The sequence below is a fragment of the Pristiophorus japonicus genome, unplaced genomic scaffold (genome assembly GCF_044704955.1).
Source record: "Pristiophorus japonicus isolate sPriJap1 unplaced genomic scaffold, sPriJap1.hap1 HAP1_SCAFFOLD_37, whole genome shotgun sequence".
NCBI lineage: Eukaryota > Metazoa > Chordata > Chondrichthyes > Pristiophoridae > Pristiophorus > Pristiophorus japonicus.
In genome coordinates, this window is record NW_027253543.1 from 2,459,796 (window position 1) to 2,478,264 (window position 18,469).

Genomic DNA, 18,469 nt, shown 5'->3' on the forward strand with positions numbered 1-18,469 from the left:
CATCATTCGACACAACATTCTGAACAACATCATTCTACACATCTTTCTACACAACTTCTTTCTACACATCATTCTACAGCATATCATTCTCCACATCATTCTGCCCATCATTCCACACATCATTGTACACATCATTCTACACACCATTCTCAACAACATCATTCTACACATCATTCTACACTTCATTCTACACTTTATTCTTAACATTATTCTACACATCATTCTGCAAAACATCATTCTAGACATCATTCGACACATCATTCTACACATCATTCTACACACCATTCTACACATCATTCTGCACAACATCATTCTAAACATAATTCTATACATCATTCTAAACATCATTCTTCTCAACATCAATTTACACATCGTTCTCACATCATTCTACACATGTTTCTACACATTATACTACACTTCATCGACACATCGTTCTACACAACATTCTAAACAACATCATTCTACATATCATTCTACACATCATTCGACACATCATTCTGCACATCATTCTACACATCATTCTGCACAACATGATTATACACATCATTCTACACATCATTCTACATTATCATTTCACACATAAATCTACACAACATCATTCTACATTTCATTCTGCACAACATCATTCTCCACATCATTCCACACATCATTGTACACATCATTCCACACATTATTTTACACATCATTCTACACATCATTCCACACATCACTCTGCACATCATTCGACACATCATTGTACACATCATTCCACGCATCATTCTACACATCATTCTGCACATCATTCTATACAACATCATTCTACACATCATTCCACACATCATTGTACACATCATTCCACACATTATTTTACACATCATTCTACACATCATTCCACACATCACTCTGCACATCATTCCACACATCATTCTACACATCATTCTGCACATCATTCTTTACAACATCATTCTACACATCATTCGACACATCATTCGGTACATCATTCTACACATCATTCTACATATCATTACACACATCATTCTACACAACATCATTCTACATATCATTCTGCACAACATCATTCTCCACATCATTCTACACATCATTGTACACATCATTCCACACATTATTCTACACATCATTCTACAATCATTCCACACATCACTCTGCACATCATTCCACATATCATTCTACATGTCTTTCTGCACTTCACTCTACACATCATTCTGCACAACATTCTAAACAACATCATTCTACACATCATTCCACACATTATTCTGCACATCATTCTACACAACATCATTCTACACATCATTCGACACATCATTCTGCACGTCATTCTACACTTCACTCTACGCATCATTCATTCGACACATCATTCTACACGTCATTCTGCACATCATTCATTCTACACATCATTCTTCACATCATTCTACACGTCATTCCACACATCATTCTTTCTACACTTCAATTTCACTTCATTCTCCAGATCATTCTAAACCGCATTCCATACATCATTCTACACATCATTCTACACGTCATCATTCTACACATCTTTCATTATAACCATTATTCTACACATCATTATACACATCATTCTACACATCATTCTACACATCATTCATCACAACATCATTCTACACATCATTCTACACATCATTCTGCACATCACTCTACATATTATTCTACACATTATTCTACACATAATTTGAAACATCATTCTAAACAACATCATTCTACACATCATTCTACACAACATCATTCTGCACATCATTCTAAAACATCATTTTGTCATCATTCTTCACTTCATTCGACAATCATTCTACACATCATTCTTTCCAACATCACTCTACACATCTTTCTACACATCATTCCACACTTTATTCTGCACATCATTCTACACATTATTCTGCACAACATCATTCTGCACATCATTCGGCACATCATTCTACACATTATTCTGCACAACATCATTCTGCACATCATTCGGCACATCATTCTACACATCATTTTGCACATCACTCTACACGTCATTCTACACAACATAATTCTACACAACAGCACTCTACACATCATTCTACACATCATTCGACACATCGTTCTACACGTAATTCTACACATCATTCTACACATCATTCTTCACATCATTCTACACATTATTCTGCACATCATTGTACATATCATTCTACATATCATTCTACACATCATTCTGCACATCATTCTGCACATCATTCTACACATCATTGTACACATCATTCTACAGATCATTCTACACATCAGTCTGAACATCATTCTACATATCAATCTGCACATCATTCTACACATCATTCTACACATCATTCAGCACATCATTCTACACGTAATCTACACGTAATCTACACATCATTCTACACATCATTCAGCACATCATTCTACAAGTAATTCTACACATCATTCTACAGCACTCTACACAACTGTCTACATATCATTCTACACATCATTCCACACATCATTCGACACATCATTCTGCGCGTCATTCTGCACATCATTCTACACATCATTCTCCACATCATCATTCTAAACATCATTCTCCACATCATTCTACATATCAATCTACACAACATTCTACTCATCATTCTGCACATCATTCGACACATCATTCTGCACATCATTCCGCACATCATTCTGCACATCATTCTACTCATCATCATTCTACACATGATTCTCCACGTCTTCATTCTACACATCATCCTACACATCATTCTGCATATCAATCTACACAACATTCTACTCAGCATTCTGCACATCATTCGACACATCATTCCGCACATCATTCCGCACGTCATTCTGCACATCATTCTACTGATCATTCTACACGTAATTTTACACATCATTGTACACATCATTCTACACATCATTCTACACATCACTCTCTACATCTGTCTGAACATCATACTACACGTCATTCTAAACATCATTCTAGACATCAGTCTTCACATCAGTCTGCACATCATTCTACACATCATTCTAGAATTCATTCTACACATCATTCTGCACCTCATTCTACACATCATTCTACACGTAATTCTACACATCATTCTACACATCATTCTACACATAATTGTACACATTACTCTACACATCAGTCTGAACATCATACTACATGTCATTCTACACATCATTCTGCACATCATTCTACACATCAGTCCGCACATCATTCTACACATCATTCTACACATCATTCTACACATCATTCTACACGTAATTCTACACATCATTCTACACATCATTCTACACATAATTGTACACATTACTCTACACATCAGTCTGAACATCATACTACATGTCATTCTACACATCATTCTGCACATCATTCTACACATCAGTCCGCACATCATTCTACACATCATTCTACACATCATTATACACATCATTCTACAAATCATCATTCTACACATCAATCTAGACATCATGCTACACATCATTCTACACATAATTGTACACATTACTCTGCACATCAGTCTGAACATCATACTACATGTCATTCTACATATCATTCTGCACATCATTCTACACATCAGTCCGCACATCATTCTACACATCATTCTACACATCATTCTACACATCATTCTACAAATCATCATTCTACACATCAATCTACACATCATTCTGCACATCATTCTTTCCATCATTCTGCACATCATTCTACACATCATCATTCTACACATCATTCTCCGCATCATCATTAGACACATCATCCTTCCACACATCATCATTCGACACATCATTCTACATATTATTCTACCCATCAATCTACACATCATTCTACACATCAATCTACACATCCTTCTGCACATCATTCTACACATCATTCTGCACATAATTCTACCCGTCATTCTGCACATCATTCTACACATCATTCTACACATCATCATTCTACACATCATTCTGCGCATCATCATTAGACACATCATCATTCCACACATCATCATTCGACACATCATTCTACATATTATTCTACCCATCAATCTACACATCATTCTACACATCAATCTACACATCCTTCTGCACATCATTCTACACATCATTCTGCACATAATTCTACCCGTCATTCTACACGTAATTCTACACGTCATTGTACAAATCACTCTACACTTCATTCTACACATAATTCTACACAACATTCTGCACATCAGTCTGAACATCATACTACACATGATTCTACACATCATTCTACACATCATTCTACACATCATTCCAGAGATCATTCTACACATCATTCTGCTCATCATACTGTACATCATTCTACACATCATTCTGCACATCATCATTTTACACATCATTCTCCACATCATCATTCTACACAGCATCATTCCACACATCATCATTCTACACATCATTCCACACATCAATTCACACAACATTCTACTCATCATTCTACACGTCATTCTACACATCATTCTGCACATCATTCTACTCATCATTTTACACGTAATTCTACACAGCATTCTACACATCGTTCTACACATCGTTCTACACATCACTCTACACATCATTCTGAACATCATACTACACATCATTCTACACATCATTCTACACATCATTCTACACATCAGCCTGCACTTCATTCTGCACATCATTCTACACATCATTCTACACATCATTCTCCAGATCATCATTCTTCCCATCATCATTCTACACATCAATCTACACATCATTCTACACATCATTCTTCACATCATTCTACACATCATTCTAAACATCATTCTACACATCATTCCACACATAATTCGACACGTCATTCTACACATCATTCATTCAACCCATCATAGTACAAATCATTCTACACATCATTCATTCCGCCCATCCTTATACACATCATTCTACACATCATTCTATACATCATTCTACACATCATTCTGCTCATCATTCTGCACATCATTCTGCACATAATTCTACACATCATTCTACACATCATTCCAGACATCATCATTCCACACATGATTCTTCACATGATTCATGCTGCGCATCATTCTACACATCATTCTGCACATCGTTCTACACAACATTCTACACATCATTCTACACATCTTTCTACACATTATTCTACACGTCATTCTACACATCATTCTACACATCATCATTCTACACATCATTCTGCACTTCATTCGACACATCATTCCACAGATCATTCTACACATCATTCTGCGCATCATTCAGTACATCATTCTACACATCATTCTGCACATCATCATTTTACACATCATTCTCCACGTCATCATTCGACACATCATCATTCCACACATCATCATTCTACACATCATTCTACACATCAATTCACACAACATTCTACTGATCATTCAACACGTCATTCTACACATCATTCTACTCTTTACACGTAATTCTACACAGCATTCTAGACATCATTCTACACATCGTTCTACACATCACTCTACACATCAGTCTGAACATCATACTACACATCATTCTACACATCATTCTACACATCATTCTACACATCAGCCTGCACATCATTCTACACATCATTCTACACATCATTCTACACATCATTCTGCACATCATTCTACAGATCATTCTACACATCATTCTCCAGATCATCATTCTCCAGATCATCATTCTACACATCATCATTCTACACATCATTCTGCACATCATTCTACATATCATTCTACACATCATTCTCCAGATCATCATTCTACACATCATCATTCTACACATCATTCTACACATAATTCGACACGTCATTCTACACATCATTCATTCTACCCATTATAGTACAAATCATTCTACACATCGTTCATTCTGCCCATCATTGTACACATCATTCTACACATCATTCTATATATCATTCTACACATCAATCTGCTCCTCATTCTGCACATCATTCTGCACATAATTCTACACATCATTCTACACATCATTCCAGACATCATCATTCTACACATCATTCTTCACATGATTCATGCTACGCATCATTCTACACATCATTCTGCACATCGTTCTACACAACATTCTACACATCGTTCTACACATCATCTTTTTAGATATCATTGTGCACATAATTCTACACATCATTCTAAACTTCATTCTACACATCATTCTCCACATTTTTCTACACATCATTTTACACATCATTCCAGACATCATCATTCTACACATCATTCTTCACATCATTCATTCTACGCATCATTCTACACATCATTCTGCACATCGTTCTACACAACATTCTACACATCATTCTACAAATCATCATCGTACATATCATTGTGCACATCATTCTACACATCATTCTAAACATCATTCTACACATCATTCTGCACGTCATTCCACACATCATTCTTCACATCATTGTACACATCAGTCTGCACATCATTCTACATATCATTCTACACGTCATTCTACATTTCATTATACACGTAATTTTACACATCATTCTACATATCATTCGACACATTATTATACACATCATTCTACACATCATTCTACACATCATTCTACAAATTATTCTACACATCAGTCTGCACATCATTCTACACATCATTCTACACGCCATTCTAAATTTCATTCTACACGTAATTTTACACATCATTCTACATATCATTCTACACATCATTATACACATCATTCTACACATCATTCTACACATCATTCTACACATCATTCTACACATCATTCCACACACCATTCCACACATCATTCTACACATCATTCTACACACCATTCCACACATCATTCGAAGCATCATTCTGCGCATCAATCTGAACATCATTCTACGCATCATTCTGCACATCATCATTCTACACATCATTCTACACATCAGTCTGCACATCATTCTACACATCATTCTAAACGCCATTCTAAATTTCATTCTACACGTAATTTTACACATCCTTCTGCACATCATTCTACACATCATTCTACACATCATTCTACACATCATTCCACACACCATTCCACACATCATTCTACACATCATTCTACACACCATTCCACACATCATTCGAAACATCATTCTGCGCATCATTCTGAACCTCATTCTACGCATCATTCTGCACATCATCATTCTACACATCATTCTCCACATCATCATTCAGCACATCATCATTCCACACATCATAATTCTACACATCATTCTACTCATCATTCTACATGTCATTCTGCACATCATCCTAAACTTCATTCTGCACATCATTCTACATATCATTCTGCACATCATTCCACACTTCATTCTACACATCATTCTACGACACTCTACACAACATTCGACACATCATTCTACACGTAATTCCACTCATCATTCTACACATCATTCTACACATCATTCTACACATCAGTCTGAAAATCATACTACATATCATCCTACACATCATTCTACACGTCATTCTACACATCATTTTGCACACCATTCCACACATCATTCTACACATCATTCTACACACCATTCCACACATCATTCGAAACATCATTATGCGCATTATTCTGCACAACATTCTACCCATCATCCTGCACATCATCATTCTATACATCATTCTCCACATCATCATTCTACACATCATCATTGCATACATCATAATTATACACATCATTCTGCACACCAATCTGCACAGCTTTCTACTCATCATTCTGCACGTCATTCTGCACATCATCCTACACTTCATTCTGCACATCATTCGACACATCAATCTGCATATCATTCTGCGCATCATTCTGCACGTCATTCTACTCATCATTCTGCACGTAATTCTACACATCATTCTACACATCATTCTACACATCATTCTGCACATCATTCTCCACATCAGTCTGAACAATATACTACACATCGTTCTGCACAACATTCTGCACATCATTCTGCACGTCATTCTACACATCATTCTACACGTAATTCTACACGTCATTTTACACATCATTCTACACCTCATTCTCCATATCACTCTGCACATCAGTCTGAATTTCATACTACACATCATTCTACACATCATTCTACACATCATTCTACACATCAGTCGGCACATCATTCGACACATCATTCTACACATCATTCTGCACATCATACTACACATCATTCTACACATTATTCTACACATAATAATACACATCATTTTACATATCATTCTACACATCATTCTACACATCATTCTCCCTATCATCATTCTACACATCTTCATTCTACACATCATTGTACACTTCATTCTACACCTCATTCTACACATCTTCATTCTACACATCATTATACACATCATTCTTCACATCAGTCTGCACATCATTCTATACATATTTCTACACATCATTCTACACATCTTCATTCTACACATCATTCTCCACATCATCTTTTGACACATCATCATTGCACACATCATCATTCTGCACATCATTCTACACGTCATTCTACAAATCATTCAACACATCATTCTGCACATCATTCTACACATCATTCTACACATCACACTACACATCATTCTACAAATCAATTTACATATCATTCTACACTTCAATCTACACATCATCTTTGTACACATCATTCTACAGATCATTCACTCTACACATCATTCTACAAATCAATTTACATATCATTCTACACATCATTCTACACGTCATTCTACACATCATTCTACACATCATACTAGACGTCATTCTACACATTATTCTTCACATCATTATACACATCATTCTCCATATCATCATTCTACACATCATCATTCTACACATAAATCTACACATCATTCTACACATCATTCTACACATCATTCTAAACATCATTCAACACGTCATTCTAAACATCAGTCTACACATCATTCTACACATCATTCACCACATCATCATTCGACACATCATCATTCCACACATCATCATTCTGCACATCATTCTACACATCATTCTACACATCAATCTACACATCATTCTACACATCAATCTACACAACATTCTGCACATCATTCTACACATCATTCTGCACATCTTCTACACGTCATTCTACACGTCATTCTACACATCATTCTTCACATCATTCTACACAACATTCCACACATCATTCTACACATCATTCTACACATTATCATTCTACACATCATTCTACACATCATTCTACACATCAATCTACACATCATTCTACACATCATTCTGCACATCATTCTACACATCATTCTACACATCACTCTACAAATCATTCTACAAATCAATCTACATATCATTGTATACATCATTCTACACATCATCATTGTACACATCATTCTACAGATCATTCATTCTACACATTATTCTGCACATCGTTCTACACATCATTCTAAACATCATTCTACATGTCATTCTACATTAATTCAACACGTCATTCGACACATCATTCTTCACATCTTTCTACACGACATTCTACACATCACTCAACACATCAGTCTGAACATCATACTACACGTCATTCTACAGATCATTCTACACATCAATCTGCACAACATTCTACTCATCATTCTGCACGTCATTCTACACATCATCCTACACTTCCTTCTGCACATCATTCTACACAACATTCTGCACATCATTCTGCTCATCATTCTTCATGTCGTTCTACCCATCATTCTGCAAGTAATTCTACACATCATTCTACACTTCACTCCACACATCAGTCTGAACATCATACTACACACCATTCTACACATCATTCTGCTCATCATTATGCACGTCATTCTACACATCATCCTACACTTCATTCTGCACATCATTCTGCACATCATTCTGCACAACATTCTACACATCATTCTGCACGTCATTCCACACATCATTCTGCACATCATTCTACACATCAGTCTGCACATCATTCCACACATCATTCTACACGTTATTCTACACTACATTCTGCACGTACTTTTACACATCATTCTACATATCATTCCACACATCATTATACACATCAATCTGCACATCATTCGACACATCATTCTTCACATCTTTCTACACAACATTCTACACATCACTCTACACATCAGTCTGAAAATCATACTACATATCATTCTACACATCATTCTACACATCATTCTACACATCATTCTACACACCATTCCACACATCATTCTACACATCATTCTACACAACATTCCACACATCATTCGAAACATCATTATGCGCATCATTCTGCACATCATTCTACCCATCATTCTGCACATCATCATTCGATACATCATTCTCCACATCATCATTCTACACATCATCATTCCACACATCATAATTCTACACATCATTCTACACACCAATCTGCACAGCATTCTACTCATCATTCTGCACGTCATTCTACACATCATCCTACACTTCATTCTGCACAACATTCGACACATCATTCTGCACATTATTCTGCACTTCATTCTGCACGTCATTCTACTCATCATTCTGCACGTAATTCTACACATCATTCTACACATCATTCTACACATCATTCTGCACATCACTCTCCACATCAGTCTGAACAATATACTACACATCATTCTACACAACATTCTACACATCATTCTGCACGTCATTCTACACATCATTCTACACCTCATTCTCCATATCACTCTACACATCAGTCTGAACATCATAATAAACATCATTCTACACATCATACTACACATTATTCTACACATTTTTCTCCACATCATCATTCGACACATCATCATTCCACACAACATCATTCTACACATCATTATATACATCATTCAACACACCAATCTACACATCATTCTACACTTCAATCTACACAACATTCTGCACATCACTCTACACATCAGTCTGAATTTCATACTACACATCATTCTACACATCATTCTACACATCATTCTACACATCAGTCTGCACATCATTCGACACATCATTCTACACATCATTCTACACATCATACTACACATCATTCTACACATTATTCTACACATAATTATACACGTCATTTTACATACCATTAAACACATCATTCACACATCATTCTACCCATCTTCATTCTACACATCCTTCTCTATATCATCATTCCACACATCATCATTCTACACATAATTCTACACATCATTCGACACATCATTCTACACATCAGTCTGCACATCATTTTACACATCATTCTACACATCATTCTGCACATCATTCTACACATCATTCTACACATCATTCTCCATATCATCATTCTACAAATCATCATTCTACACATAAATCTACACATCATTCTGCACAACATTCTACACATCATTCTACACGTCATTCCACACATCATTCTGCACATCATTCTACACATCAGTCTGCACATCATTCCACACATCATTCTACACGTTATTCTACACTATTCTGCACGTACTTTTACACATCATTCTACATATCATTCTACACATCATTATACACATCAATCTGCACATCATTCTACACATTATTCTACACATCAGTCTGAAAATCATACTACATATCATTCTACACATCATTGTACACATCATTCTACACATCATTCTACACACCATTCCACACATCATTTTACACATCATTCTACACACCATTCCACACATCATTCGTAACATCATTATGCGCATCATTCTGCACATCATTCTACCCATCATTCTGCACATCATCATTCGATACATCATTCTCCACAACATCATTCTACACATCATCATTCCACACATCATAATTCTACACATCATTCTACACACCAATCTGCACAGCATTCTACTCATCATTCTGCACGTCATTCTACACATCATCCTACACTTCATTCTGCACATCATTCGACACATCATTCTGCACATCATTCTGCACATCATTCTGCACGTCATTCTACACATCACTCAACACAACATTCTACAAATCAATCTACATATCATTCTATACATCATTCTACACATCATCAGTGTACACATCATTCTACAGATCATTCATTCTACACATTATTCTGCACATCGTTCTACACATCATTCTAAACATCATTCTACACATCATTCTACACATAATTCTACACGTCATTCTACACATCATTCTTCACATCATTCTACACTACATTCGACACATCACTCTACACATCCGTCTGAACATCATACTACACATCATTCTACACATCATTCTACACATCAATCTGCACAACATTCTACACATCATTCTACACGTCATTCTACACAACATCCTACACTTCATTTTGAACATCATTCTACACACCATTCTGCACATCATTCTGCTATCATTCTGCATGTCGTTCTGCTCATCAGTCTGCAAGTAATTCTACACATCATTCTACACATCATTCTACACATCGTTCTGCACATCACTCCACACATCAGTCTGAACATCATACTACACACCATTCTACACATCATTCTGCTCATCATTATGCACGTCATTCTACACATCATTCTACACCTCATTCTCCATATCACTCTACACATCAGTCTGAACATCATACTAAACATCATTCTACACATCATACTACACATCATTCTACACATTTTTCTCCACATCATCATTCGACACATCATCATTCCACACATCATCATTCTACACATCATTATATACATCATTCTACACACCAATCTACACATCATTCTACACTTCAATCTACACAACATTCTGCACATCACTCTACACATCAGTCTGAATTTCATACTACACATCATTCTACACATCATTCTACACATCATTCTACACATCATTCTACACATCAGTCTGCACATCATTTTACACATCATTCTACACATCATTCTACACATCATACTACACGTCATTCGACACGTTATTCTTCACATCATTATACACATCATTCTACATAACATTCTACACTTCATTCTGCACATCATTCTACACATCATTCTACACATGATTCTCCATATCATCATTCGACACAAAAATCTACATATCATTCTACACATCATTCTACACATTATTTAACACATCATTCTACGCATCATTCTGAACATCAGTCTGCACATCATTCTACACATCATTCACCACATCATCATTCGACACACCATCATTCCACACATCATCATTCTACACATCATTCTACACATCAATCTACACATCATTCTACATATCATTCTACACGTCATTATACACGTCATTCTAAACATCATCATTCTACACATCATTCTACACATCATTCTACACATCAATCTACACATCATTCTACAAATCAATCTGCACATCATTCTACACATCATTCTACACATCATTCTACACATCTTCATTCTACACATCTTTCTCCACAACATCATTCGACAATTCATCATTCCACACATCATCATTCTACACATCATTCCACACATCATTCTACACATCATTCTACACTTCATTCTACACAACATTCTGCACATCATTCTATCATCATTCTGCACATCATTCTACACATCATTCTACACATCATTCTACACATCATTCTGCACATCATTTTACACATCATTCTACACATTACTCTACACAACATTCTACAAATCAATCGACATTTCATTCTATACATCATTCTACACATCATCATTGTACACATCATTCTACAGATCATTCATTCAACACATTATTCTGCACATCGTTCTGCACATCATTCTAAACATCATTCTACACATCATTCTACACATAATTCTACACGTCATTCTACACATCATTCTTCACATCATTCTACACTACATTCGACACATCACTCTACACATCCGTCTGAAGATCATACTAAACATCATTCTACACATCATTCTACACATCAATCTGCACAACATTCTACACATCATTCTACACGTCATTCTACACAACATCCTACACTTCATTTTGAACATCATTCTACACACCATTCTGCACATCATTCTGCTATCATTCTGCATGCCATTCTGCTCATCATTCTGCAAGTAATTCTACACATCATTCTACACATCATTCTACACATCGTTCTGCACATCACTCCACACATCAGTCTGAACATCATACTACACACCATTCTACACATCATTCTGCTCATCATTATGCACGTCATTCTACACATCATTCTACACCTCATTCTCCATTTCACTCTACACATCAGTCTGAACATCATACTAAACATCATTCTACACATCATACTACACATCATTCTACACATTTTTCTCCACATCATCATTCGACACATCATCATTCCACACATCATCATTCTACACATCATTATATACATCATTCTACACACCAATCTACACATCATTCTACACTTCAATCTACACAACATTCTGCACATCACTCTACACATCAGTCTGAATTTCATACTACACGTCATTCTACACATCATTCTACACATCATTCTACACATCAGTCTGCACATTATTCGACACATCATTCTACACATCATTCTACACATCATTCTACACATCATTCTACACATTATTCTACACATAATTATACACGTCATTTTACATATCATTAAACACATCATTTACACATCATTCTACCCATCTTCATTCTACACATCCTTCTCCATATCATCATTCCACACATCATCATTCTACACATAATTCTACACATCATTCTACACATCATTCTACACATCAGTCTGCACATCATTTTACACATCATTCTACACATCATTCTACACATCATACTACACGTCATTCGACACGTTATTCTTCACATCATTATACACATCATTCTACATAACATTCTACACATCATTCTGCACATCATTCTACACATCATTCTACACATCATTCTCCATATCATCATTCGACACAAAAATCTACATATCATTCTACACATCATTCTACACATTATTTAACACATCATTCTACGCATCATTCTGAACATCAGTCTGCACATCATTCTACACATCATTCACCACATCATCATTCGACACATCATCATTCCACACATCATCATTCTACAAATCATTCTACACATCATTCTACACATCAATCTACACATCATTCTACACAAAATTCCACACATCATTCTACACATCATTCTACACATCAATCTACACATCATTCTACATATCATTCTACACGTCATTATACACGTCATTCTAAACAGCATCATTCTACACATCATTCTACACATCATTCTACACATCAATCTACACATCATTCTACACATCAATCTGCACATCATTCTACACATCATTCTACACATCGTTCTACACATCTTCATTCTGCACATCTTTCTCCACATCATCATTCGACAATTCATCATTCCACACATCATCATTCTACACATCATTCCACACATCATTCTACACATCATTCTACACTTCATTCTACACAACATTCTGCACATCATTCTACACATCATTCTGCACATCATTCAACACATCATTCTACACATCATTCTACACATAATTCTGTACATCATTTTACACATCATTCTACACATCACTCTACACAACATTCTACAAATTAATCTACATATCATTCTATACATCATTCTACACATCATCATTGTACACATCATTCTACAGATCATTCATTCTACACATTATTCTGCACATCGTTCTACACATCATTCTAAACATCATTCTACACATCATTCTACACGTAATTCTACACGTCATTCTACACATCATTCTTCACATCATTCTACACTACATTCGACACATCACTCTACACATCCGTCTGAACATCATACTACACATCATTCTACACATCATTCTACACATCAATCTGCACAACATTCTACACATCATTCTACACGTTATTCTACACAACATTCTACACTTCATTCTGAACATCATTCTACACACCATTCTGCACATCATTCTGCTATCATTCTGCATGTCGTTCTGCTCATCATTCTGCAAGTAATTCTACACATCATTCTACACATCATTCTACACATCGTTCTGCACATCACTACACACATCAGTCTGAACATCATACTACACACCATTCTACACATCATTCTGCTCATCATTATGCACGTCATTCTACAGATCATTCTACACCTCATTCTCCATATCACTCAACACATCAGTCTGAACATCATACTAAACATCATTCTACACATCATACTACACATCATTCTACACATTATTCTCCACATCATCATTCGACACATCATCATTCCACACATCATCATTCCACACATCATTATATACATCATTCTGCACACCAATCTACACATCATTCTACACTTCAATCTACACAACATTCTGCACATCATTCTACACGTCATTCTGCACATCATTCTACACGTCATTCTACACATCATTATACACATCATTCTGCACATCATTCTACACATCATTCTACACATCACTCTACACGTCATTCTACAAATCAATCTGCATATAATTCTACACATCATTCTACGCATCATCATTGTACACATCATTCTACAGATCATTCATTCTACACAGCTTTCTGCACATCATTCTACACATCATTCTGCACATTATTCTACACATAATTCTACACCTTACTCTACACATCATTCTACAAATCAATCTACATATAATTCTACACATAATTCTACACATCATCATTGTACACATCATTCTACAGTTCATTCAATCTACACATCATTCTGCACATCATTCTACACATCATTCTAAACATCATTCTAGTCATCATTCTACACATAATTCTACACGTCATTCTACACATCATTCTACACGTCATTCTACAAAACATTCTACACATCATTCTCCATATCATCATTCTACACATCAACATTCTACACATCAATCTACACATCATTCTACACATCATTCTACACATCAGTCTGCACATCATTCTACACATCATTCTCCCCATCATCATTCCACACATCATCATTCCACACATCATCATTCTACACATCATTCTACTCATCATTCTACACATCAATCTACACATCATTCTACACATCAATCTACACAACATTCTGCTCATCATTCTACCCGTCATTCTACACAACATTCTACACATCAGTATGCACGCCATTCTACTCATCATTCTGCACGTAATTCTACACTTCATTCTACACATCATTCTACACATCATTCTCCACGTCATTCTACTCATCATTCTTCACGTAATTCTACACTTCATTCTACACATCATTGTACACATCATTCTGCACATCATTCTACACATCAGTCTGCACATCATTCTACCCATCATCATTCTACACATCATTCTCCATATCATCATTCTACACATCATCATTCTACACATCATTCTATACATCATTCTACACATCATTCTACACATCTTCATTCTACACATCATTATACACATCATTCTACACATCAGTCTGCACATCTTTCTACACATCATTCTACTCATCATTCTGCACATCTTCATTCTACACATCATTCTCCACATCATCTTTCGAGATATCATCATTCCACACATCATCATTCTGCACATCATTCTACACGTCATTCTACAAATCATTCTACACATCATTCTGCAAATCATTCTACACATCATTCTACACATCACTCTACACATCATTCTACAAATCAATTTGCATATCATTCTACACATTATTCTACACATCATCATTGTACACATCATTCTACAGATCATTCACTCTACACATCATTCTACAATTCAATTTACATATCATTCTACACATCATTCTACACATCATCATTCTACACATCATTCTACACATCATTCTACACATCATTCATTCTACACATCATTCTGCACATCATTCTACACATCAGTCTGCACATCATTTTTCACATCATTCTACACATCATACTACACATCATACTACACGTCATTCCACACATTATTCTTCAAATCATTATACACATCATTCTGCACATCATTCTCCATATCATCATTTTACACATCATCATTCTACACATAAATCTACACATCATTCTACACATCATTCTACACATCATTCTACACATCATTCTACACATCATTCTACACGTCATTCTAAACATCAGTCTACACATCATTCTACACATCATTCTTCATATCAATCTACACAACATTCTGCATATCATTCTACACATCATTCTGCACATCATTCTACACGTCATTCTACACGTCATTCTACACATCATTCTTCACATCATTCTACATAACATTCTACACATCATTCTGCACATCATTCTACACATCATTCTACACATCATTCTCCATATCATCATTCGACACAAAAATCTACATATCATTCTACACATCATTCTACACATTATTTTACACATCATTCTGAACATCAGTCTGCACATCATTCTACACATCATTCACCACATCATCATTCGACACATCATCATTCCACACATCATCATTCTACACATCATTCTACACATCATTCTACACATCAATCTACACATCATTCTACACAAAATTCCACACATCATTCTACACATCATTCTACACATCAATCTACACATCATTCTACATATCATTCTACACGTCATTATACACGTCATTCTAAACATCATCATTCTACACATCATTCTACACATCATTCTACACATCAATCTACACATCATTCTACACATCAATCTGCACATCATTCTACACATCATTCTACACATCATTCTACACATCTTTCTCCACATCATCATTCGACAATTCATCATTCCACACATCATCATTCTACACATCAT